The sequence below is a fragment of the Euleptes europaea genome, chromosome 12, assembly GCF_029931775.1.
Source record: "Euleptes europaea isolate rEulEur1 chromosome 12, rEulEur1.hap1, whole genome shotgun sequence".
NCBI lineage: Eukaryota > Metazoa > Chordata > Lepidosauria > Squamata > Sphaerodactylidae > Euleptes > Euleptes europaea.
Genome location: NC_079323.1, coordinates 2107792 through 2134007, shown reverse-complemented (window position 1 = coordinate 2134007; position 26216 = coordinate 2107792). Strand labels below are relative to the sequence as shown.

The 26216-nt window shown below is 50.4% G+C and overlaps 1 protein-coding gene across 1 annotated transcript in view; it reads right to left on the bottom strand.

Annotated features, from left to right (window-relative positions):
* PDE2A (phosphodiesterase 2A) overlaps window positions 1–26216 on the bottom strand; it is a 313135-nt gene that overhangs the window by 180524 nt on the left and 106395 nt on the right. The window lies entirely within an intron of this gene.

Below are 26216 nucleotides of genomic sequence, written 5' to 3'. Positions count from 1 at the left end.
AAAAGGAAAGCATTTTTCCTGCACAACACGTCCTGCTATCAGCGTATGGATTTCTCTTTCACAAGGCATCACTGGCTGGCTTTGTTTAATTCCCTTTTGCATTCATGAAGGAGAAGTCTATCAAGGGCTGCGAGCCACGGCAGGTAAGTGGAACCTCCTTGTACAGAACCAGTGTACCTCTGAACGCCCAATGCCAGGGAGAAACAAAACAGGGCTTCCCAAAAGCTTTTGGCTGGCTCTACTGGGACCAGGATGCTTGCCGGGGACAGACTGTTGGTCTGATGCAGCAGACCACTCTCAGAGAAGAGAAGAGACATGATAGAGGTCTATAAAATTATGCATGGTGTGGAGAGAGTGGACAGGAGAAGCTTTTCTCCCTCTCTCATAATACTAGAACGTGGGGTCATCTGCTGAAGCTGGAGGGAGAGAGATTCAAAACAAATAAAAGGAAGTATTTCATCACACAACGCAGAATTCAGTTGTGGAACTCCCTGCCCCAGGACGTGGTGATGGCTGCCAACTTGGAAGGCTTTGAGAGGGGAGTGGACATGTTCATGGAGGAGAGGGCTATCCATGGCTACTAGTCAAAATGGATGCTAGTCATGATGCATACCTGTTCTCTCCAGGATCAGAGGGGCAGGCCTATTCTATGAGGTGCTGTGGAGCACTGGCAGGATAATGCTGCTGCAGTAGTCTTGCTTGTGGGCTTCCTTGAGGCACCTGGTTGGCCACTGTGTGAACAGACTGCTGGACTTGATGGGCCTGGGTCTGATCCAGCAGGGCTTTTCTTATGTTCTTAGAAGCTGGCACCCAACTCCCTCACAGAGACCCCAGTTTCTTTGGGTCAAATGAGAGTCCCAGATGCCAACAAACTGGGCCCAGGGGGAGTTGGCAGTAAGGAAAGTGTAGGCAAAACCAGCTAGCTGTTATCCATTCTAGAGCCATCTTACATGTGAGCAGGGCACACATGAAACTGCCTTATGCTGAATCAGACCCTGGGTCCATCGAGTTCAGTACGGGTGTAGTGGTTAGGAGAGGTGAACTATAATCTAGTGAACCGGGTTGGTTTCCCCACTCCTCCGCATGAAGCCAGCTGAGTGACCTTGGGCTAGTCACCACTCTCTTAAAGCACTCTCAGCCTCACCTACCTCACAGGGTGTCTGTTGTGGGGAAGGGAAGGGAAGGAGATTGTAAGCCGGTTTGATTCTTCCTTAAGTGGTAGAGAAAGTCAGCATATAAAAACCAACTTCATCTTTTTCTTCTGAGACCGGCAGCAGCTCTCCAGGGTCTCAGGCAGAGGACTTTCACATTTATTTTGTATTTAATTTATACCCCATAACCTCTCCCCATAGGGGACTCAGGGTGGCTTAAAACATTTAAAAAATACATTTAAAATACAATAAATATCACCTACTGCCTGACCCTTTTCACTGGAGAGGCCAGGTATTGAACATGGAACCTTCTGCATGCAAGACAGAGGCTCTGGCACTGCACAGAGTGATTTAAAGAGCTGAAAGGGCTGAACTACACCCCATTAGCAGATCTTGGGCGTGTGCCAGGAACATCCCTTCCCCCTGCCGCCAAAGTGCAAAATTTTTGGGAGTGGGGATGCAAGCCCAGGGTGGATCTCTCCCCATCGGATGCATCGGCGCCGGCAACGGCGGAGTCCCCATGGCAACCCTGGGCAAGGTGGGTGTTCTCTTCCTGCCAACCAAGTGCTTCATCCTGCCACATTCATCTAAAGCTAATCAATCATTTGGCATTTCGCAAGTCCCTGCAAAAAGAGTAGAATCATAGAGTTGGAAGGGACCACCAGGGTCATCTAGTCCAACCCCCTGCACAATGCAGGAAATTCACAACTACCTCCCCACACACACAACCAATGATCCCTACTCCATGCCCAGAAGATGGCCAAGATGCCCTCCCTCTCATGAACTGCCTAAGGTCACAGAATCAGCATTGCTGACAGCTGGCCATCTAGCCTCTGCTTAAAAACCTCCAGGGAAGGAGCACTTACCACCTCCCGAGGAGGCCTGTTCCACTGAGGAACAGCTCTATTAGAAAGTTCTTCCTAATGTCTACATGGAAACTCTTTTGATTTAATTTCAACCCGTTGGTTCTGGTCCAGACTTCTGGGGCAACAGAAAACAACTCAGCACCATCCTCTATATGACAGCCCTTTAAGCACTCGAAGATGATTATCATATCCCCTCTCAGTCTTCTCCTCTTCAAGCGAAACATACCCAGCTCCTTCAACCTTTCCTCATAGGACTTGGTCTCCAGACCCCTCACCATCTTTGTTGCCCTCCTCTGGACCCGTTCCAGCTTGTCCTCATCTTTCTTAAATTGTGGTGCCCAAAGAAAGATGTAGACAAGTAGGAATGTCGAAAGCTACTCAGTCATTTGGCATTTCACAAGTCCCTGCAAAAAGATCTTCACGCGATCCTGATATACTCTTCTTTTTTGCCAGCCACTGTTTGGGGTGTGCAGACGTCTCGGTTGCTCCAAAACTGCACATCTCAGTAGTCCCTGGATTCTAGGGTAAACCAGTAGACTGCAAGGCAGAATTCGGTCCCCAGCCTTCGGCCCTTCCAAGCTCACAATAAATCAACCGGTCTGCCAAAGAGACAGGAAGAAAGGCTGCTCACGTACAGACAACCCCAAAAGTTTCTATGATGCAAAGACTTTTGGGATTTCCTGCTATTTTCTATAAGAACATAAGAACGTAAGAAAAGCCCTGCTGGATCAGACCAAGGCCCAGCAAGTCCAGCAGTCTTTTCACACCATGGCCAACCAGGTGCCTCCAGGAAGCCCACAAACAAGACGACTGCAGCAGCATTATCCTGTCTGTGTTCAATGCCATAGAGTCTAATTGCCAAAGCGGCCATTTTCTCCAGGTGAACAGATCTCTAGTGCCCGGAGATCAGTTGTAACAGCAAGAGATCTCATAAGAACACAAGAACAAAAGAAAAGCCATGCTGGATCAAACCCAGGCCCAGCAAGTCCAGCAGTCTGTTCACACAGTGGCCAACCTTCCTGTGTTCCACAGCACCTGATATAAAAAGGCATGCTCATCTGATCCTTGAGAGAATAGGGATGCATCATGACTAGTATCCATTTTTTACTAGTAGCCATGGATAGCCCTCTCCTCCATGAACACGTCCACTCCCCTCTTAAAGCCTTCCAAGTTGGTACCACCTGGAGATTGGTAACCCTCGTAACAATGTCACTTGTAGTTTGGCCCCTCTCCAAGTAGGGTTGCCAGGTCCCTCTTCACCACTGGCAGGAGATTTTTGGGGCAGAGCCTGAGAAGGGCAGGGTTTGGAGAGGGGAGGGACTTCAGTGCCATAGAGTCCAATTGCCAAAGTGGCCGTTTTCTCCAGGGGAACTGATCTCTGTCGGCTGGAGATCAGTTACACTTGCTGTCTAGTGAGCTGGCCTAGTGCGATCAATTGTCATAGCAGGAGATCTCCAGCTAGTACCTGGAGGTTGGCAACCCTATTCTGGCTATCCCTCAGCAAGAGCGTCCACATTTCAAAACCCAATTCCAAGCTCACCGGACAGAGCGGGACGAGAAGGGGTTAACCGCAGCTTATTGCACACAGAAGCCTAATGAAGCATTTCCAAGCCGACTCAAACAAACGCCGGACAAATCAGGAAAAAAAATAGCTTCATGTCTGAAATTCAAAATTAGGCACTGGAGTGTGAAAAGTTGCTGAGCTTGTGTAAGTGTGATGGAGAAGCATCTCGGTGCGAGAGAGCATCCTCTGCTTGTGTGTGCACTTCCCCCTATGCACGCATGCATGCACACACATGCATATCCCAGACTTTGCGTTGGGTGCTAGGTCGTATCCCAAGAGCAGGTAAATACATCAGAGCATGAACAGAGTGCCATCTGAGCAGAAAAATCAACGCACCTACTGAATATGATTGGAAAGGAATAAAGCATCTATCAGCATACTTAAAGGAGACTATCAATTAAACCAAGTGAAGAGCCAAAACTGAAAGGCTACATGCAAGCAAATTGGAAAGGAGACACAACAGACGGCACATCTACAAGTGGATACCTATTCTTCTATGGAGCGAATTTAATCACCTGGACCAGCGAAAAGCAGGAGAAAGTAGCTGATTCAACAATAGAAGTAGAAGGCATTGCAGCTAGCAGCGCCTGCGAGGAACTGGATGAAATAACAGCATTACTACACGACTTTGGAATAGATGAACTGAAACCTGTCACAATGTTTGTGGACAACCAACCATGGATCGCCTTGCTAAGCAATGAGAGCACCAGAGGAGGAAGAAATCTTCAACTCAGGATTGATTCAGTGAAAGACAAGCCACAAAGAGGACTTACTGATGTGAAATATTGTGCTAGTAAAGACATGGTGGCGGATGCACTCACTAAGTCACTTCGTAGGCAACGGTTTGAACATTTACGTGATTCTTTATGTTTATATGCCTGACGACAACAGAAACTCGAAAAGGGGTTTGTTAGGTATAGGAAGCCAGTAGCTAAGAGTTAACTTTGTTTATTTTGATGTTTAGATAGACTAAAGAATATGATGTCATTTCATTGCAATGGTCAGTAGACCACCATTGAGCGTGTATTCCAAGTCATAGGCTCAATATGTTAATTGCTCTCCTTTGTTTAAGACAGGAAAAAGAAGCTGCCCCAGGCAGTCAGTCTCACACACACACCTTTGGTTTTACAGAAACAGTATGGATCATCTCTGCTCTCCCTGGAGCAGAGAGGGTGGCCATTAAGCTTTTAGATTCCTGCTAGAGACCTGGATGGCCCAGGCTAGCCTGATCTTATCAGATCTCAGAAGCTAAGCAGGGTCAGCCCTGGTTAGTATTTGGATGGGAGACCACCAAGGAAGACCAGGGTTGTGGTGCAGAGGACGGCACTGGCAAACCACCTCTGTTGGTCTCTTGCCATGAAAACCCCCCAAAAGGGGTTGCCATAAGTCGGCTGCGACTTGACGGCACTTTACACACAGAGAGAGAGAAATCTAGCAAGTTTATAGGAAACTAGATTTGGTAGTAAGGATTGTATTTGCTTAATCCCAGTTTACCCTTTCCTTTTAGATAAAGTTTTGATTCTAAAAGAAGGAAAGACCCTGTCCTTCAGTGTGACTCCTCTGAAGATGCCGGCCACAGCTGTTGGCGGAACGTCAGGAAAGAAAATACCAAGACCACGGTTGCACAGCCCGGATAACCTACAAGAACCAATGAACTCTGACCGTGAAAGCCTTCGACAATACTCTGTTTATTTGTGTGCAGTGAATGACTGTAACCTGACCATAAACACACGATCTATGGGCCTTAATATCCAATGCCTTTTCTTAACCAGCACAAAAGCAAACCCAAGACCCTCTTTCCTGGCATGCCAGGCCTTGGCGTGGAAAAGCAGGGAGAGGCCCTTCCCACCACCTTCTCTGCCTTTGGAAAGCAGAGAACGGTGGAAGAAGAGGCATTAACTCCCCTCGGCTGATGTATGCAAATCTGAACATGAGAAAAAGCCCTCAGGCTCAACAGGATTCTAGAGGAATTTGGCCTTTTTGATGCTTGGCTGAAGAGCTCTGAAGGAACCTTTGCAACTGTAGAGCAACTGAGCTAGGCCTTGAGTGGGAGGGGACCCTCGAGGTCATCCAGTCCAACCCCCTGGCTCTATGGAAGATATCCTAGAGCATTCCCACCAGGTGGCCGTCCAGCTTCTGCCGGAACACCTCCACCCTGCTAGTTTAATGGCTCCACAGTCAAACCACTCCCACCATTTTTCTCCTCAACTGAAATCTACCCTCCAGTAACTGCAGGCCATTAGATCTAGCCTGGCCTTCTGGAGGAGCAGAGAAGTCCTTGCTCTCTTCCTTCAAATATTTGAAGAGCCTGATCATCTCTCTCTCCCCTAGGGTTGCCAACCTCCAGGTACTAGCTGGAGATCTCCTGGTGTTACAAATGATCTCCAGCCGATGGAGTTCAATTCACCTGGAGAAAATGGCCGCTTTGGCAATTAGATTCTATGGCATTGAAGCCCCTCCCCAAACCCCACCCTCCTCAGGCTCCACCCCAAAAACCTCCTGCCCGTGGTGAAGAGGGACTTTGCAAACCTCCCCTCCCCTCTTCCCCAGGCTTCAGTTCCTTCAATCAAGTGTCCGCCATGAGCACAGGTGGTTTTCCAAAGGAATGAGATCAAGGGCTTCAAGCCAGAATGACTAATAGGGTTGCCAGCTCTGGATTGGGAAATACCTGGAGATTTTGGGGGTGGAGCCTGAGGGCGGGGTTTGGGTAGGGAGTAGGGATGCCAACCTCCAGGTACTAGCTGGAGATCTCCTGCTATTACAACTGATCTCCAGCCGATAGAGATCAGTTCCCCTGGAGAAAATGGCCGCTTTGGCAATTGGACTCTATGGCACTGAAGTCCCTCCACTCTCCAAACCCTGCCCTCCTCAGGGTCCACCCCCCGCCAGTGACAAAGAGGGACCCGGCAACCCTAGTGGGGAGGGACGTCAATGGGGTATAATGCCATAGAGTCCACCTTCCAGTGTGGCCATTTTCTTAGGGTTGCCAACCTCCAGGTACTAGCTGGAGATCTCCTGCTATTACAACTGATCTCCAACCAATAGAGATCAGTTCACCTGGAGAAAATGGCTGCTTTGGCAATAGGACTCTATGTCATTGAAGTCCCTACCTTTCCCAAACCCTGCCCTCCTCAGGCTCCGCCCCAAAAGCCTCCCGCTGGTGGCAAAGAGGGACCTGGCAACCCTACATTTTCTCCAGGTGAACTGACCTCTGTCACTTGGAGATCAGTTCTAATAGCAGGAGATCTCCAGCCACCACCTGAAGGTTAGCAGCCCGAGTGACTAAAAGGAACCCCTCTGTTGCCTCGCTCTCCCCGTGTGTTTCCATGCGTTTTGCCCACGTTTTCTGGATTCGAGTTTAGCCGGCATCCAGAAAATGCAGGCAAAATGCACAGAAATGCGCGGGGAGAGTGAGGCAACCTCTAAGGGCCAGCGTGGTGTGGAGGTCAAGAGCGGTAATTTGGAGCGGTGGACTCTAATCTTAAGAAATGGGTTTGACTTCCCACTCCTCCACATGAGCGGTGAAGTCTAATCTGGTGAACCGGGTTGGTTCCCTGGCTCCTACACATGAAGCCAGCTGGGTGACCTTGAGCTAGTCACAGCTCTCTTAGAGCTCTCTCAGCCCCACCTACCTCCCAGGGTGTCTGTTGTGGGGAGGGGAAGGTGATCAAATCAAGCCGGTTTGATTCTTCCTTACATGGTAAAGAAAGTCATATAAAACCCAACTCTCCTTCTTCTGACAATCGGAAAATGCAAGCATATTAAAAACAAAGCCCCAAAGTACTCGGCGGGGTGACCGTGAGGAAACAGCCATGCATACACGGCCAAAGCTTTCTGGTATCTGAAGAAGGAAGCTTTAATTCTCGAAACAGTCTCTAAGGCGCCCCCGGAGCCTCTGTTTTCTTTTGCTTCGACGGACTCACACGGCTACCCCTTCACCCTCCAGGGCTTCTGCCTGCCACAGACTCCGTGGCTTCAGCGCAGCGTCCCCAAAGCAGGAGCGTGCCAGCATCAGTGGGCCGGAGAGTCCCTCGGAGGGCCATTTGTCACTTCTGGAGCATCACTTCCTCACTGTGACTCAACACACTAATAAATGAGAGGAAAAGGGCCGGGGAGAACTTTGCTGCACATAATGCGCAGCCAGCGTCTTTCGGGGCAGGGAAACCACAGCTGGCTTCCTCCCCACCTTCCCAGGAAGAGAGTGTGTGGACGCTCCCCTCTCCTGGGGAGGGGGAGCTGAATAGACACAGCCAGGACTCAAACCACACAAAACCTTAAGCAGGGAAGCCGGGTTGGTCTGCAGTAGAACGGCTAGATCCGAGGGGGAGGGGGCATGGCTCAGTGGTAGACCCTCTGCTTGGCCTGCAGAAGGTCCCAGGCTCAATCCCCAGGGGCATCTCCAGTTCAAGGGACCAGGCAAGGAGGTGATGTGAAAGACTCTCTGCCTGAGACCCTGGAGAGCCACTGCTGGTCTGAATAGACATTAGCACATTATCTTGATACTTACAGGACAATACTTTTGCAGGACAATACTCAGCTCAAACCCAACCCCTTTCTGACTATATATTACTCTTTCTACACCCTTGACACTGAGAGACACTGTCCTTCAGTGTTACTACTCTGAAGATGCCTGCCACAGTTGCTGGCGAAACGTCAGGAAAGAAAATTCCAAGACCACGGTTACACAGCCCGGATAACCTACAAGAACCAACAGACAATACTGACTTTGATGGACCCAGGGTCTGGTTCAGTAGAAGGCAGCTTCATGTGTTCATGTGATTTGGGGGAGAGGCTGTGGCTCAGTGGTAGAGCAACCTGCTTGGCATCCAGAAGGGCCCAGGTTCAATCCCCAGCATCTCCAGTTAAAGGGACTAGGCAAGTAGGGGATGTGGAAGACCCCTGCCTGAGACCCTGGAGAGCCGCTGCCGGTCTGAGTAGACAATCCTGACTTTGATGGACCAAGGGGGGGGGTGTCTGATTCAGAATCAGGCAGCTTCATGTGTGTTCATGTGAGTCACGTAGCACCTCAGAGAGCAACCAGATTTTTTTTGGGGGGGGGGAGCTTTGACTCTTTGGCTCTGATGAAGTGAGCTTTGGCTCTCGAAACCTCATACCCCCAAACCTCTTGTTGGACCTTAAGGTGCTCCTGGACTCCAATCTAGCTGTTAAGCAGGGAAAGGTCAATAAATCTCCCTCCCCTTCAAAGTCAGTTTTGAAAGAAAAAAAGTTTCTTGAAAGAAGGGGAAGCATTGAGTAGGCTGGTCTTCTAAACCAATGGGGGTTTTGGGCTGTGGATTTGACAGCCAGCATGGTGTAGTGGTTAACAGCGGTGGTTTGGAGTGGTGGACTTTAATCTGGCAAACGGGGTTGGTTTCCCCACTCCTCCACATGAAGCCAGCTGGGTGACCCTGGGCTAGTCACAGCTCTCTCAGCCTCACCTACCTCCCAGGGTGTCTGTTGTGGGGAGGGGAAGGGAAGGTGATTGTAAGCCGGTTTGATTCTTTTTTAAGTGGTAGAGAAAGCCGGCATATGAAAACCAACTCTTCCTCTTCTCTCTTCTGCCAGCTTCTTTGCTGACAAAATGGTCCCATCACTTAACACAAAAGGCTGAACCTGAATGCTATTATTTTTTAAAAAGCAAACTTTCTAGATTATTACCCCAGGATTCAAAATTCATAAACTGAGCTGGAGGGAACCCAGGGCTGACCCTCTAGGATGTCATGGCAACCTGCCCACAAGAAAGATGGAGAAGAGGAGGAGGTAAGCTGCTTTGGGACCCCCATCAGGGATAAAGGCAGGTTAGGAAGGAAAGAAGTAAATAAATCCACTCCCGCTCTGAAAGCATCAGCCGATCCTTCCTGATTGCTTGCAAAACCAGCTTAAAAACGGAACGGTCCCCCCAAGAACTGTAGCGCCTTTTTTGCTAATTGCTTTTGCTAAAACTTACTAATGAAGCATACTTTTGAATTTGAGGGGAAGACTTAATTTTTTTAAAAAAAATCAAAGTTGTGACTCTCATATTTGGATACTTAATGACTGCCTAAAAATTCCTCAGCGAGAGTGTGGGTTTGTGTTTTTATTTATTTTTTTAAGAAATGGGAACTGAACGCTGGGCAGGGCTGCAATTCTCAAAGCCGGGCTCAAGTTAAAAACATTGGCAAATTGTTTGGCCGTACCTCAGCATTATCTGCAGGGTAATACAGGAAAGCAGTGAGTGGAGAATAGGGTTGCCGGCCCCGGCCAGGGAACTTTGAAAATTTGGGGGTGGCACCTGTGGAAGGGGAAATTTGGGGAGGAAGTTCACCTAGACTCTACGGTATACCATAGAGTGCACAGTCTGAAGCTGCCGCTTTCTCCAGGGGAACTAATCTCTATGGTCTGGAGATCAGCTGCAATTAGGGTTGCCAACCTCCAGATCTCCCGCTATTACAACACCTCTCCAGCTGATAGAGATCAGTTCACCTGGAGAAAATGGCTGCTTAGGCAATTGGACTCTATGGCACTGAAGTCCCTCTCCTCCCCAAACCCTGCCCTCCTCAGGCTCCGGCCCAAAAACCTCCAGCCAGTGGCAAAAAGGGACCTGGCAAACCTAGCTGCAATTCCAAGAGACACATGAACACATGAAGCTGCCTTATACTGAATCAGACCTAGGTCCATCAAAGTCAGTATTGTCCACTCAGACTGGCAGCGGCTCTCCAGGGTCTACAGGCGGAGGTCTTTCACATCACCTACTTGCCTAGTCCCTTTAACTGGAGATGCCGGGGATCGAACCTGGGACCTTCTGCATGCCAAGCAGATGTTCTGCCACTGAGCCACAGCCCCTCCCACAGACCTCTAGCCCCCATCTGGAAGTTAGTAACCCCAGCAGAAACCGATGTCCACGTGGTTTCATGAGTCCCAAATATATCTATTAACAAAAGAGCAGAAATTTGGTTTCAAATTTCCATTAGGTAATCCAGAACCGTGGCTGTTGGGTCGAGGCGGGGGTGGGCAGGTTCAGATCGGCCCAGGAAGCCTTCTCCGCAGCCCCGTCGCTCAGTGGAGCCAGGAATTCGGTCCAGGATCCCCGCCTCCCCCTGCTCCCCCGCCCGGCTTCCTCCAATCTGCCGCCGTCACATTCGTACTCCTCCGGCGACTGTGCGCAATCCGCGCCATATTGGCAGTACGGCTAATTATCAAGGCAAGCGGCAACTGACTACGATAATTAGATCTGCCAAGGAAGCAGATTTGTAAAAACCAGGGAAGGAAGGGGGGGGAGGGAGGCAGTCCGGGCCACATCTGACATTATTAGTCACTCCACAGAAACATGTTCGGAGGGCTGCTGCTAAGGAGAACAGCCTGCCTCGTTGCTACACCCCTGCCGGGCTTTGTGGACTAGCCCCATGCACGCTGCGTTTGGTTCCGAGTCCAGGGTGGACCCCTTCCAGTGCATTTGATCGACATGCAACACACGGCCGGCCTGCAGAGCATGCGGCAGAGCCGGAGAGGTCGCCCAGTGAACACAACTACGGCTAACATCCAGATGTGGAAAATTGGGCCGACCGAGACATCAGACTCTTCTTGTTGTGGAGAGTTTTCAGGTTTTCCATTTAGGACTCAAACCGGAAGGTCTTTCAAAAACAAGGCTCGAATTCACAGGCTTTAAGAGGGGCGTGGACATGTTGATGGAGGAGAGGGATATCCATCGATACTAGTCATGATGCACACCTATTCTCTCCAGGATCAGAGGAGCATGCCTATTATATTAGGTGCTGTGGGAACACAGTCAGGATGGTGCTGCTGCAGTTGTCTTGCTTGTGGGCTTCCGAGAGGCACCTGGTGGGCCACTGTGTGAACAGACTGCTGGACTTGATGGGTCTTGGTCTGATCCAGCAGGGCTTTTCTTACATTCTTATGATGTAAGAAGAGGGCTTTAGATTTGTAAGGAACTGGGCAACATTTTGGGACAAGCCGGGCCTATACAAAAGGGATGGGCTCCACTTGAACTAGGATGGAACCAGACTGCTGGCGCATAATATAAAAAAGGTGGCAGAGCAGCTTTTAAACTGAACCTGGGGGGAAAGCAGACAGGAGCTGAGAAGGATCCGGTTAAGGGCAAACTCAGTGCACATGGACAAAGGGAAAATTGCTTCAGATTGCCCACATGGGAATTACTTGGACATGAAAGGGAATGGGAAAAAAATGATGGATAGCTACTTAAAGATGCCCAAAGGCACATGCCAGGCAAGTCGAAAGAGAGAAACAGTGTGGAGGTGTTTCTATGCTAATGCTAGAAGCCTCCAAGCAAAAATGGGGGAATTAGAGTGCATGGTTTTAAGGGAAAACATAGATATAGTGAGCATTACAGAAACCTGGTGGAGGGGAGAGAACCAGTGGGATACAGTCATCCCTGGTTACAAACTGTATAGAAATGACAGGGAAGGGCATATTGGAGAGGGTGTTGCTATGTATATCAAGGAAGGCATAGTGTCTAATAAGCTAGAGACCATAAAAAGGGCAGACTCGTCCACAGAATCCTTATGGGTGACGATTCCAGGCCCCAAAGGAGATTTAGTACTGGGGACGTTGTATGGGCCCCCTGACCAAATGGCTCAGGGTGATCTTGAGATGGAGAATGAAATTAGGGAAGCATGTAAAGGTAATGAAGTAGTAATAATGGGAGACTTCAACTTCCCTCATATTGATTGGATAAATGTATGCTCCAGTCAAGCCAAAGAGATAATTTTTTTAGATATCCTAAATGACTGTGCCCTCGAACAGTTGGTCATAGACCCAACCAGAGGGGAGGCGATCCTGGATTTAATACTCTGTGGTGCTGCCGGTGATTTAGTGCGGGATGTGGATGTAGTTGAGCCAGTTGGCAATAGTGATCACAATGGCATCAAATTTAATTTAGATGTAAGTGGGAAAGTGACTGGGAAATCTCACATAATTACCTTTGACTTTAAAAGAGGGAACTTCACTAAAATGAGAAAACTGGTAAAGAGGAAGTTGAAAGGAACAGTTGAGAGGGTTAAATCTCTTGAAAAGGCTTGGGGGTTACTCAAGTCCACATTACTAGAGGCTCAGCTAGCTTGTATACCACAGGTCAGGAAAGGTAGTAATAAGTCCAAGAGGTCACCACCATGGCTAACGGGTAAGGTGAAGGAAGCAATTGAGAAAAAAAGTCTTCCTTCAGAGACTGGAAGGTTTGCCCGAACGAAGCGAACAGAAGCAAACACAAACTTGCACAAAGGAAATGCAAGCAGATAATTAGAGATGCAAAAAAAGATTTTGAGGGGCTTATTGCTCAACACATCAAAACAAACAATAAGAAATTCTTTAAGTATATTAGGAGTAGGAAACCAGCTAGGGAAGCGGTTGGACCATTGGATGACAATGGGAGTAAAGGAACTCTAAGGGAGGATAAAGCGATTGCTGAAAAACTAAATGAATTCTTCTCATCTGTCTTCACTGTTGAAGATACAGGGCAGATTCCTTCTCCTGAACAGAGATTTTGGAGAGGGGAAAATGAGGAACTGAGGCAAATAGTGGTAACAAGGCAGGAAGTCCTAGAATGTCTAGACAAACTGCAAACTAACAAGTCACAGGGACCAGACGGTATTCATCCTAGAGTTCTTCAAGAACTCAGATGGGAAATTGCTGAACTTCTAACAAAGATATGTAATATGTCCCTTCGATCAGCCTCTGTACCAGAGGACTGGAGAATGGCCAATGTAACACCCATTTATAAAAAAGGTTCCAGGGGGGACCCAGGAAATTACAGGCCAGTTAGCTTAACGTCTGTTCCAAGTAAATTGTTGGAAAGCATTATTAAAGATAGAATTGTCAAGCATATAGAAGGGCAAGGTCTGCTGGGCAAAACCCAACATGGCTTCTGTAAGGGTAGGTCCTGTCTCACTAACCTATTAGAGTTTTTTGATAGTGTCAATAAGCATGTGGACAGGAATGAGCCTGTGGATATTGTGTATTTGGATTTCCAAAAAGCTTTTGACAAAAGTCCCCACCAAAGACTGCTAAGCAAACTTCATAGTCACAGGATAAGAGGACAAGTCCTCTGATGGATTGAGAGCTGGCTGAAAAATAGGAAGCAGAGAGTAGGAATCAATGGTCAGTTCTCACAATGGCAGGATGTGAGCAGTGGGGTGCCTCAGGGATCTGTGTTGGGACTGGTGCTTTTCAACCTGTTCATCAAGGACAAGGGTGCCCAAGAGAGGCCGCCAAGTCCCCTCTCTGCTCGACCAGACGATCCGTCTTCATCTCATCCACTTTTGTCTGGCATTCTCCTGGCCAGCACCACAAATGCAACAGATTAAAACAATAATGGTTATGAGGTTGACTGGCCATACATGTCCTCAGGAGTGATAGGGAAGATGCCCCGGGCCTCTGGGGCGGGATGCTTCCCCTGGACCTTCGGATGGAGGAAACTGGGCACAGTGACCCAGCCGGCCTGTCCAAGTGATTTGTATTCCTGTCGGGAGCCATCGGGGCTGGGCGTTGTGCCTTGGCTCACCTCTGGCGGAGGAAGGCCGCCTGCCTCTTCCCCACCCTTCCCGCGTCCCGAGACTCCCTGGCGAAAAGCGGCCTCCCAATCAGATTAGCTCCCATTTAGCCGGGCTGCTAACACGTATCAATTAGGCGGTGATTTATCGGAGTGTCAGTCTGCAATTGCATTGAGCTGCAAGCGGAGAAATCCGGCTGCCAGCCAAGCTGACCACGGCCGCAGGCCGGCCTGCCGATGCACAGACAAGGCGGAAAGAGGCAGGACAATCCCTGCGGGTGGGGCGGCCTGGGGGCTGGGAGCCAGGACTCCTCGTGACGGGGGGGGGGAGGTCAGCCTTCAGGTCCATCCTAACGCAAGAAGCAAGCCAAGGATAGGTTCAACGGATGTTGTGGCTTGGCTCTTCATAAGAAAGGCCCTGCTGGATCAGACTAAGGTCCATCAAGTCCAGCAGTCTGTTCACACCGTGGCCAACCAGGTGCCTCTAGGAAGCCCACAAGCAAGACGACTGCAGCAGCACCATCCTGCCTGTGTTCCTTTACAGCACCTCATATAATAGGCACGCTCCTCTGATCCTGGAGAGAACAGGTATTCATCATGACTAGTATCCATTTTTACCATGGATACCCCTCTCCTCCATGAACATGTCCACTCCCCTCTTAAAGCCTTCCAAGTTGGCAGCCATCACCACATCCTGGGGCAGGGAGTTCCACAATTTAACGATGCGTCGTGTGAAGAAATACTTCCCTTTATCTGTTTCGAATCTCTCACCCTTTGGCATCAGCAGATGACCCCGTGTCCTAGTATTATGAGAGAGGGAGAAAAGCTCCACCCTCTCCACACCATGCATAATTTTATAGACCTCTATCGTGTCTCCCCTCAACCGCCTTCTTTCCATACCAAACAGCCTGAGCATTTTAACCGCTCCTCTTAGGGAAGTCGCTCTACTCCCCTGATCATTTTGGTCGCTCTTTTCTGCACTTTCCTTCCCAGCAAACCAGGAATCAGCAGGAGTGAGGCTGCACAAGAGAGCTGGCATCTGAGTGTAACTCAGAAAGCTCCCAGTTCAAATCTCAGCAGTGCTGGGAATTCATTATTGAGCCTTAGGCAATCTTTGCTCTGAAAGAAGGGCATAATAACGCTGCCCTACCTTGCCTGGTTGTTGTAAAAATGATTGCAATTTTATCTAGGGAGCTCAGGATGGTATAAATCCCGTTTCCATGTTCCTTATTTATTTACTTCATTTATACTCCACCTCTCACCCCAATGGAAAACCAAAGCAGCTTATATCCCTCCCCTCCCCTCTATTGTCCTCACAACAATCCTGTGAGGTAGGTTAGGATGAAAGTGTGTGAATGGTCCAAGGTTACCCTGTGAGCTCCCATGGGAGAGTGAAGATTCGAACCTGAGTCTCCCAGATCCTAGTCCAACCACCACACCAAACCGGCTCTCACCCTGGTTCCTCCTCAACAACCCTGTAAGGCAGAGAAGACTGGAAGAGAAAGGAGAGAGACTTTGCCAAGGCCGCACTGGGAGTTCCAGAGTTGAGGGCAGGGAGTTGAACCCAGGTCTCCTCTGCCCTAGGCTGACGTTCCAACCACTATACCATGCTCTCATGGGATAGGAATATAAGTGACATGCGCTGCACATTCTCTGTACAAATGCCAAGTATTATTCTTGACTACAGCTAACCAACTTTCCGTACCCTGCAGCTGCTGTCTGAGCCAGTGATGGAAATGCATGGCTTCCTACTCTTGCTAAGAATTACACCAAATTGCGTGTGTCAGGGGGAGCGCGCATCTCTCTAGTTCCAGGTCTGCCTCCTGCTATGAAAACCACAGCCCTTCTGTGCGTAATGGTGGCAATATCAGGCCCACATACAAAAGGACTAGAAACTTGCTTCTTTTAAGCCTAGACTGCTGAGGATTCCTGAAGGGCAGCTAGATCATGCATCCATCAACCTATCTACCACCTTTTAACTCTCATTTCTTCCAAGGAAATCAGGGATACATACATAATTCTGGTCTCTTCTGTTTTATCCTCCAAACAACCCTGTGAGGTAGAACAGAATGGGAGAGTATGACTGAGGCCCATGTTCACTTGGGAATATCACAGCCATTTGAATCTGGGTCGACCCCCCCGGCCACCACCGTAGCCGTAGCTCAGTGGCAGGGCATCTGCTTGGCATGCAGAAGGTCCCAGGTTCCATCCCCAACACCTCCAATTAAAAGGGCCAGGCACTAGGTGATATGAAAGACCTCTGCCTGAGACCAGGGAGAGCCGCTGCCCATCTGAGAAGACAATACTGATTTGATGGACCGAGGGGGGTCTGATTCAGAAGAAGGCAGCTCCATGAGCGTCCTTCTCTCTTGGCCTGCCCTTGAACGTGTCAAGTTCCTGTGAATTGGGTTTTTGTTCACCATTTCTTCCACACAACCACGCAAGCCCCCACTTGCCATCTGAAGGGGTACAAGATGCCAGGCCCCTCCTCCATTAGGGCTGGGGAGGACCCAGGTTCAAATCCCCACCCACCCATGAAGCCCACTGGGAGACCTCAAAGCCGTCGAACAAACTCCGCTTCACCTACCACACAAGGTTGTAGCAAGGCTGAAACGAAGGAGGGGAGAACCACAGAGGAGGAGTAACATGATAACGCACGGAGACACCTATCTGGTATTCACCAAGGTAAACGTGAATTACTGTCAGAAGGGTTTCTCCCAAGGTGCAACAGGAACAGGGAATGGCCATTGAGCATGCCCTCCCCAACCTGTTGGCAAGTGTGTGGGGGTGAGCACCCACCCCCTTACCTATTACCTGCTGGCTTTGATGAATGCCACTGTACCTGGACAGCCTTGTAGGGGGCAAAGAGCCTCTTCAGGGCATAATGCATCTTTTGTGTGCCGAGAAGCAAACACCTCGTTGCATGCAAATGCATGAAAATGAAGATCCAAGGACCTTTTCCCTCTAAATGAGAAGCAGTTTTGGTGCGGGGGCAATTCTGAGAGGAACAGTGTGTCTGTGTGTTTGTGTTTGCACATGGGGGGGTGCTTAACCCCTTTCTCAAAGGAGCCGTGGCTCAGTGGCAGAGAATCTGCTTGGCATGCAGAAGGTACAATACCCAACATCTCCAGTTAAAGGACCAGGCATTCGGTGATGAGAAAGACCCCTGCCTGAGACCCTGGAGAGTCGCTGCCATTCTGAGTAGACAATACTGACCTTGATGGACCAAGGGTTTGATTCAGTAGAAGGCAGCTTCATGTGTGTTTGGGGAGGGGCCGTGGCTCAGTGGTAGAGCATCTGCTTGGCAGGCAGAAGGTCCCAGGTCCAAACCACAGCATCTCCAGTTAAAGGGACCAGGCCAGTAGGCGATGAGAAAGAAAGACCCCTGCCTGAGACCCTGGAGAGCCGCTGCTGGTCTGAGTAGACAACACTGACCTTGATGGAACAATGGTCAGTTTCAGGATAAGGCAGCTTCACATGAACACATGAAGCTGCCTTCTACTGAATCAGACCCTCAGTCCATCAAAGTCAGTATTGTCTACTCAGACTGGCAGCTGCTCTCCAGGGTCTCAGGCGGAGGTCTTTCACATCACCTACTTGCCTGGTCCCTTTAACTGGAGATGTCGGGGATTGAACCTGGGACCTTCTGCATGCCAAGCAGATGCTCTACCACTGGGCCACAGCCCCTCCCCCTTCATGTGTGTTCAAGTGCTCACTGTTTCCCCACTACAGACCTCCTCCATCCCGGTAATTTTTTTGCCCCAACAGATCTCTGTTTAATTCCTCTCTGCTCCTTTCTGGCAAACGGCCCACTCCAGGAGTCCAGGTGACCTGCACAGGTGAGCGGCCCCCTCCTCTTCTCACCCTCCTATACTCTCCTGCAGGGCCCTTCACGCACCACCCCCTCCAGGAAGATTCCACCGACTCTCCACTTTGCTGTGACATCCAGCATATGTCAGTGAACACACACAAACACATGTGCGCGGCGTGCAAAGACGAGCAACAAAACATCTTGGTTACAGAGGCCACATTCTCATCCAGAAGGTACCTTTGTAGGAAAACACGAATGGGGAAAGCAGTCCTCCACACTTCGCCTCCACCACCCGCCATCTCCGCTTCAAATGCATCCAGGTTATTATGTAGAGTGCAGAAGTTCTCCTGGGACACTCCGCCCAGGTGCCCCGTGGTGGACAGATCGCTCAAGCCAGCCAGCCAAGCTACACAAAAAAGCCCTTCCTACACCACCACCACCACCTCCTATCATCAGCTGATCAACTGAGAAACCCACATTTCATTTTAACCCTCAGTAAAGCAATGGGTCAGACCCACAGCACGAAGCAAAAGCACCGTGTCAGAGTCAAAACTGGCCCTGTCAGAAGCACCCCGGCGCCTTTCTAGAATCACAACGAGAAAGCCGAGCTGTGTGCATCCTACTTCAGTAGGTGCCATACGGCTCCCACAAACTCCAAGCCGGTATCTGGAAATTCTGGGAAATGTACACCATATCAGGGGAGCCAAGAGGTCCAGAGGCAGATTGACTCTGGGGCGCACACCTTCCCCTCTTAGAACTGACAGTCAAGCTAACAATGGGGGGAACAGACAATTATGGGGTGGGGCGGGGGATACACAAGTTGAAAGGATCCTATTCCATGAGCAGGAAACCCAGCAACTGCGGGGCATGCGGGGAAAAGATCCTAAGCCAAGCCTCTCCAACAGAATAATACACACCATTCCGCCATTCGGCGGCCGTCCACACATGCAAACATACCCCCCAAAAGAGATCACAGGAAAACACTTGAATTAAGCCCCCTGCACCATACCACCGTTTCACGGCCGTCCACACATGCACGCGTACCCTCCCCCTAAAAAGAACACACAAAAACAAAATTTGAATGAAGCCATCGGCAAGATTGAACAATAAGCAAGGATGAAAAGGAAAGGGGAGAGCAAAGATGTTTTAAAAGATGTTCAGGTTTAAAAAACAAATATAAAAGAAACGCCAAAGCAAGGACAGTTTGAGTTAAAGAGACATATGCATTCCGGAGATTCACCCTTCATCCAGAAGACACCGGTTTAAAAATAATAATAATAATAATAAGCCCCTTACACTTGTGGGACAGTCGTCCATCTTCGGAGCCCATTCCCAGCGGTCCGGCCTGCCTCGTGAAATCCTGGAAAGTGCTAAGCCTACGTAGAGCCGGGTTGTGCTGCTCTCCAGCGCAAGAGACTTGTCCTGCCCATTTCCTCCAGTCTCCAGCCGGAATCTCTGTTGTTTGCGAGGCAGTTCCCACCCAGAGAGCAGCTGCCTCCGTTCTGATGCACGCTTGGCAGGCAGGCAAGGACGGGGCACGTGCGAGAAAGACACCCCTCCCCCTTCATCTCCCTGGATGGGCATGCCGGCACCGCCTAACCCTCTGGGGGCCTGGCACAGCTGGGTGTGGGGGGATCTCCTCTTCTTCCAGATCTGGAGTGCTGGTTCTCCAGCTCCGGCCCCACTGGGGCGAAAGGAACCCCTTCAGGGTTCCAAGCATGAATTATGGAGGACGGCCAGGAGTGAGGAAAGGGTTAAAGACCTCCACAACTTCCATCCCTTCATGCTGCTCCAGCCTCAGAGAAATTCCAATATGCAGGTCAGGAATGGACTGAGGTGGGCAGAGGGCAGGAATTTTGCAAACTAGTTTGGAGTCTGGTGGTCTACTCCAGTGGTGCAAATACATTCCTCAAAAAGACCATACAAAAAGATTTGAGTCATAGAATCATAGAGTTGGGACCTCCAGGGTCATCTAGTCCAACCCCCTTCACAATGCAGGAAATTCACATCTACCTCCCCCCCCCACGTCCCCAGTGACCCCTTACTCCATGCCCAGAAGATGGGGGAAAACCCTCCAGGATCCCTGGGCAATCTGGCCTGGGGGAAAATTGCTTTCTGACCCCGAAGTGGAGATCAGCATTTCCCTGGGCATGCAAGAAAGGGCCAGGAGAGCTGAACACACCCTTTCTGCCCTCCCTCTCATGATCTGCCTAAGTTCACAGAATCAGCCTTGCTGACAGATGGCCATCTAGCCTCTGCTTAAAAACCTCCAGGGAAGAAGAGCTCACCACCTCCTGAGGAAGCCTGTTCCACCGAGGAACCACTCTGTTAGAAAATTTGGAAGCTCTTTTGATTTAATTTCAACCCGTTGGTTCTGGTCCAGCCTTCTGGGGCAACAGAAAACAACTCGGAGTCGGCACCCTCCTCCATATCACAGCCCCTCAAGTCCTTGAAGATGGTTATCATATCCCCTCTCAGCCTTCTCCTCTCCAGGCTAAACATACCCAGCTCCTTCAGCCTCCTAGGACTTGGTCTCCAGACCCCTCACCATCTTCATTGCCCTCCTCTGGACATGTTCCAGCTTGTCTACGTCCTTCTTAAATCATGGTGCCCAAAGCTGAACACAGTACTCTCGGTGAGGTCTAGGTGAGTCTAGCACCTTAGACCTTCCAAGGGTCCAAGCTCCTTTAAGCAGATCTGACTCTCGAAAGCTCTTCCCCTCCAAATCTTGTTGGTCTCCAATGTGCTCCTGGACTCAAATCTAGATGTTTTACTGCAGACCAACACAGCTACCCTCTGAAACATGACCACATCATGTTTTCCTAGCCCACACATAATGACATGCTTCCAACTTCCCCACAAAGCAGTCATGAGAAACACGTCTTTCCTTAATAAGCCCGTAGAACTCCTTTCCACTGGAAGTCAGCTGGCCACGGGCACACCTGTCTAAAAGAGACTGGGAGACACATACAGAGGACAGACCTAACCGGGGGCTTTTAGCCATCATAGCCAAGAATTAAAATCCGCACCTATAAAAACCAAGAGAAAGCAGAGAGGGAGAAAACGGTTTGCCTTCCTTCCTTGCAAAACTGGAGTTTTGAATCCAGTAGCAACTTAAAGACTAACAGAATTTCTGGCAGGGGATGAGCTTTCATGAGTCACTGCGCACTTCTTCAGATATCTGCGAGCTGTGACTCACGAAAGCTCTCACCCTGCCAGGAATTTTGTTGGCCTTTAAGTTGTTCCTGGACTCTTGCTCTTTTCTCCTGCTGCAGACAGACAATCACGGCTGCCCATCGTGATCTATCGCCATGGAATTTGGAAGTTACCCGATAAAATTGACGGGCGGCAGATTCAGAGCCACAGAAAGAAAGCGCTTCTTTCACGCAATGCAGAATTAATACTACGGTCAGACGTTCAATTATACACCATGCTTCATTGTAATCCTGACAGCAACCCTGTATTATTACCACCAGATAGCAGGTGGAGCCGACAGCTAAGAGAGTGAGATTTACCTTAGGCCAGCTACTGGGGCTAACTGGAGATTTGAACTGGGGACCGTGGAATTCACAGAGATCAGTTTCTACCCAGACTCTAATTGTGGGATTTTCAGTCACTGTGGTATGGTTATGGGCACTGGCTTGGAAATTTTTTTAAAGGAATTCCTGGTCAAGAGAGCCAACAACAATTAGCCAGGATAGCTAAGCAGAACCTCCCTGTTCAGAGGCAGTCTACCCAGGGCTGGTTCAAGACACTTTGCCACACCAGAATCGCCTCCTGGACTCACGCTGTTCCTGCCTGGGTTCTGGCCAAGCCCCTGCAACGTCGGCACGGGGGTTTGGCTGGGACTAGGGTGGTGGGAGGTCCCAGGAGATGATCCCAGTGATCTCCCACAAGAGCATGATGAGGCCTACAAAGCATCAGTGCAGGGAACTCCTCATTGTGCCCAGAACATCTCTTTGGATACCAGATGCAGGGCAAGAGGCTGAGGACTTCAATGCCATAGAGTCCAATTGCCAAAGAGGCAATTTTCTCCAGGTGAACTGATCTCTATCAGCTAGAGATCAGTTGTAATAGCAGAAAATCTCCAGCCACCACCTGGAGGTTGGCAACCCTACATAGCGTCCACCTTCCAAAGCGGCCATTTTCTCCGGGTGAACTTATCTCTGTTGGCTGGAGATCAGTTGTAATAGCAGATCTCCAGCTAGTACCTGGAGGTTGGCAACCCTAGCACAGGATGCCAGGCAACCCTGAACGATGCCGCCCGACACCCCCGTGACTTCATCCAAGGGATCGGACAGACGTGCATTTTCCAGCCCGTGCAAACAGGTGGGATCCTGACAGGCGGGCAAATTCCCAGGAGAGAAAGCGCAACATCTGGGCTCTGCTTCTGTGGACCCATGTCCTCTGGCCAGATGTGAAATCCGCAGGCCGGGAGGCTGCTCCCCGTCCGGGCAAAAACACAAGTCAGCAGGAGACCCTGACAGCCCCTTGGGACATTCAAACCGCCCGGCTTCTGATTTCTCTCCGCCCCATGGTCGTCTCATCTTTCAGAGGCCTCCGAACCCTTTCGCTCCATGTGCAGAAGTGCGTCAATATCACTGTGGTGAGACTCCTGAACGCCACTGACCAGGTCATTGCTGGTTTACAAAGGGAGGAGGCGTGGGGCTCCTCTAAGACCCTGCAGCCCTCCCCAAACACACACACACACACACACACGCACACAGAAACACAACCACACACTTTTCCGGCTTGCTAAGCAGAACTGGCTGCCACAGCGCCATACCGCCTCCTAGCGTGTGACCGGCCTCGAAGAGACAGACAGCGAAACACCGTCTGAACCAGACGCAGGAAAAGCTTCCCGCACTGCAGCCATGCGCCCAGATGGAGCGTTCAAGGGCGGCACCTGAGAGCTGGAGAGGGCTTGGCTGCGCTGCGACCCAGCTGCCGAGAACATGTGGGGCATTTTTCATCATGAATGTCCGCCTAAGTCTGAGCTGGAGCGGCCCAAACTTTCCCTGCGAGGGAACCAGGAAGAAGCCTCTAGAGCAGGGGTCTCTTACATGGTGCCTGTGGGCACCCCTACCCACACCTTTCCTGGCGCCCACCAAGTGGTGGCTTACTGTTACGCCAGCATGGTGTAGTGGTTAAGAGCAGTGGTTTGGAGCTGTGGACTCTGATCTGGAGAACCGGGTTTGATTCCCCACTCCTACACATCTGGTGACCTAGGTTGGTTTCCCCACTCCTCCACAAGAAGCCAGCTGGGTGACCTTAGGCTAGTCACAGCTCTCTCAGCCCTACCTACCTCACAGGGTGTCTGCTGTGGGAAGGGGAAGGGAAGGTGATTGTAAGCCGGTTTGATTCTTCCTTAAGTGGTAGAGAAAGTTGGCATATAAAAACCAACTCGTCTTCTTCTTCCCAGTGTGTTTTTTAAAATTACTCCTTTTGTCTCCTGCACTTGAACTTCCTCGGTGTGTGTGTGTGTGTGTGTGTGTGTGTGTGTGTGTGTGTGTTTGCGCCTCTGCCTCCCGCGGTGGCCGTTTTGTGGTTGCGCCCACCACCCTGCGTGAGAATCCCAAAGGAGCCTGTAGGCTCAAACAGGTGGGGGACCCCTGCTCTAGACACCAATCCGCTACCTGCTCGGCTATTTCTCCAAGCTTGTATCTATGGCTACAAGATTTTGATCCCTGATTACTCAACAACAACTTTAAATAGCAGAGTATTTTTAAAACATACCACTCAGTTACTAGCCATTTTGAACAGACTGTCCAAAAAGGCAGGCTCTCGTTTAACCCAAGCAATTCTTGAGCTCTCAGAACAACCTCCTTGAAGCGGCCTTATACTGAATCAGACCCCTGGTCCATCAAGGTCAGTATTGTCTACTCAGACCGGCAGCAGCTCTCCATATTTAGTCCCAAGTCCCCTGCAATATACATGCCTTCCTCCCTCCTCTCCCTCCCGTCAGGATGAAGAAGAGGAAGGGTTGGTTTTTATATGCCGACTTTCTCTACCACTTAAGGGAGAATCAAGCCGGCTTACAGTCACCTTCCCTTCCCCTCCCCACAACAGGAGGGGAATCAAACCTGGTTCTCCAGGTCAGAGTCCACCACTCCAAACCACCGCTCTTAACCACTACACCACACTGGCTCTCTCCTTGCTAGCAAACATAACAGGAGTTACCCGTGCAACACCATCAACAGATGGAAACAGGAGAGGTCAGTCCATGCCTCAGCCGCTCACCACGTTGCCTAAGTGTGATGTGGTCTATGACCAAATCCTCTTTTGCAAAAAAAGGGGGGGCATCTGCTCCCTTCTCTTCTGCCTCGGCATCTCTGGACTCTGTCCACTGTGGACAGCTTGCGGGATCCCCTCGGCATGCGTCCGCCTCTGTCCCGCAGGGCCATAAAATAGCGCTCACGGCAGAGAGGAAAACAAACAAACCACCCCAAGGGCCGTGGCTGTTGTCTGCGTGCCAACCCTGCCCACTTCCTGGGGCTCCTCTGGCTTTTCCCCCTAGCAGGGTGGCAACGCCTGCCAGTTGCTAGAATAGAACTGAATCCCTGGTGGACAAGGATGGGGGGGGGAGACCGAACGTCCCCAGCACCTGTGTCCTTTGGAGGAGGAGGAGGAGGAGGAGGAGGAGGAGGAGGAGGAGGAGGAGGAGGAGGAGGAGGAGAAGAAGAAGAAGAAGAAGAAGAAGAAGAAGAAGAAGAAGAAGAAGAAGAAGAAGATTTATATGCCGACTTTCTCTACCACTTAAGGGAGACTCAAACTGGCTCACAATCACCTTCCCCTCCCCACAACAGACACTCTGTGAGGTAGGTGGGGCTGAGAGAGTGTGACTAGTCCAAGATCACCCAGCTGGCTTCGTGTGTAGGAGTGGGGAAACAAATCCAGTTCACCAGATTAGCCTCCGCTGCTCATGTGGAGGGGCGGGAATCAAACCCGGTTCTCCAGATCAGACTCCAGATCAGACTCCACCACTCCAAGGAGAGAATGCAGCCAGGGAGCCTGAGAAGGCAAAGAGAGAGGGAAGGCAGCGGGACAAGAAAACAGAATTGCGGAAGGGGGGTGGGTGGGTCAGGGGTTGGTTGACCTTCTCACCGAGCTGTCCTTCTGAGATGTGCGGGATCCCCTCGGCATCCCCTCCCCACAGAAGTGGGAAGAAGGCACTGCGAGTCCCCGTTTTAAATTGACAAAACATTTGCAGGGAGGGTGCCAATTACCCCGTCTATGAACTGGGGCCAAGAGCCATGACTCAATCCTGGATGGTTCTGGGGAGGAGCCCTGGCTCAGGGCATGCTTGGCATGCAGAAGACCCCAGGTTCAATCCCTGGCATCTCCGCTGAAACGGACCAGGCAGTAGGTGATGCGAAAGACCTCTGGCTGAGACCCTGGAGCGGCATGGGGAGGGGCTGTGGCTCTATGGAAGAGACATGCAAAAGGTCCCAAGTTCAATCCCTGACATCTCCAGTTAAAAAAAGGACCAGGCAGTAGCTGATGTGTAAATGTCACTTGGTCAGGCTGGGCTATGCCTTGCCAGCCCAGGTCAGGAGTGGGGTGGGGGGTGGGGGTTGCCTCGGCTGGCTCGCGAGCCAGATTCCCGAATAAGAGCTCTCAAGAGGTTGGATCCAGCCCACAGATCTTATGCTTGACACCCTTGCACTAGAGAGCTGCTGCCCGTCTGAATAGGCAATACTGACCTTGATTGACTTATGGTCTGAATCAGTATAAGGCAAGTATTGTGTGTTCATGTGACTCAAGGAACCCACAGATAAGGGAGGACTCGACCCCACATGCCTAGGGTTGCCAGGTCCCTCTTCGCCACCTGCGGGAGGTTTTTGGGGCAGAGCCTGAGGAGGGCAGGGTTTGGGGAGGGACTTCGATGCCATAGAGTCCAATTGCCAAAGTGGCCATTTTGTCCATGGGAACTGATCGGCTGGAGATCAGTTGTAATAGCAGGAGATCTCCAGCTAGTACCTGGAGGTTGGCAACCCTACACATGCCTATGGGCTTGTTTGCAGCCCAGGACGTTACATATGGTCCCACTGGATTTGTTGTGGTCATTTTTCTAATCTCGAGTAGTCTCCCTGGAACTGCTGTTTGCCCATTGAGTGGACAGATGCATCGTCTATATGTTAGATGCCCCGTGTCTTACACTTGAGTGCTGAGTTCGAGACACGTTGACTGGCAGAACTGACTGCATCAGGCCTGGCGGACGGACCTTCACAGGCATTCCCGAACCCAGGTCAATAAGGTAGGCGTAGCAATTGGCAGCATGCGCCAAATGCCTTGCGAAATGACAGCGAACGTCAACATGCAA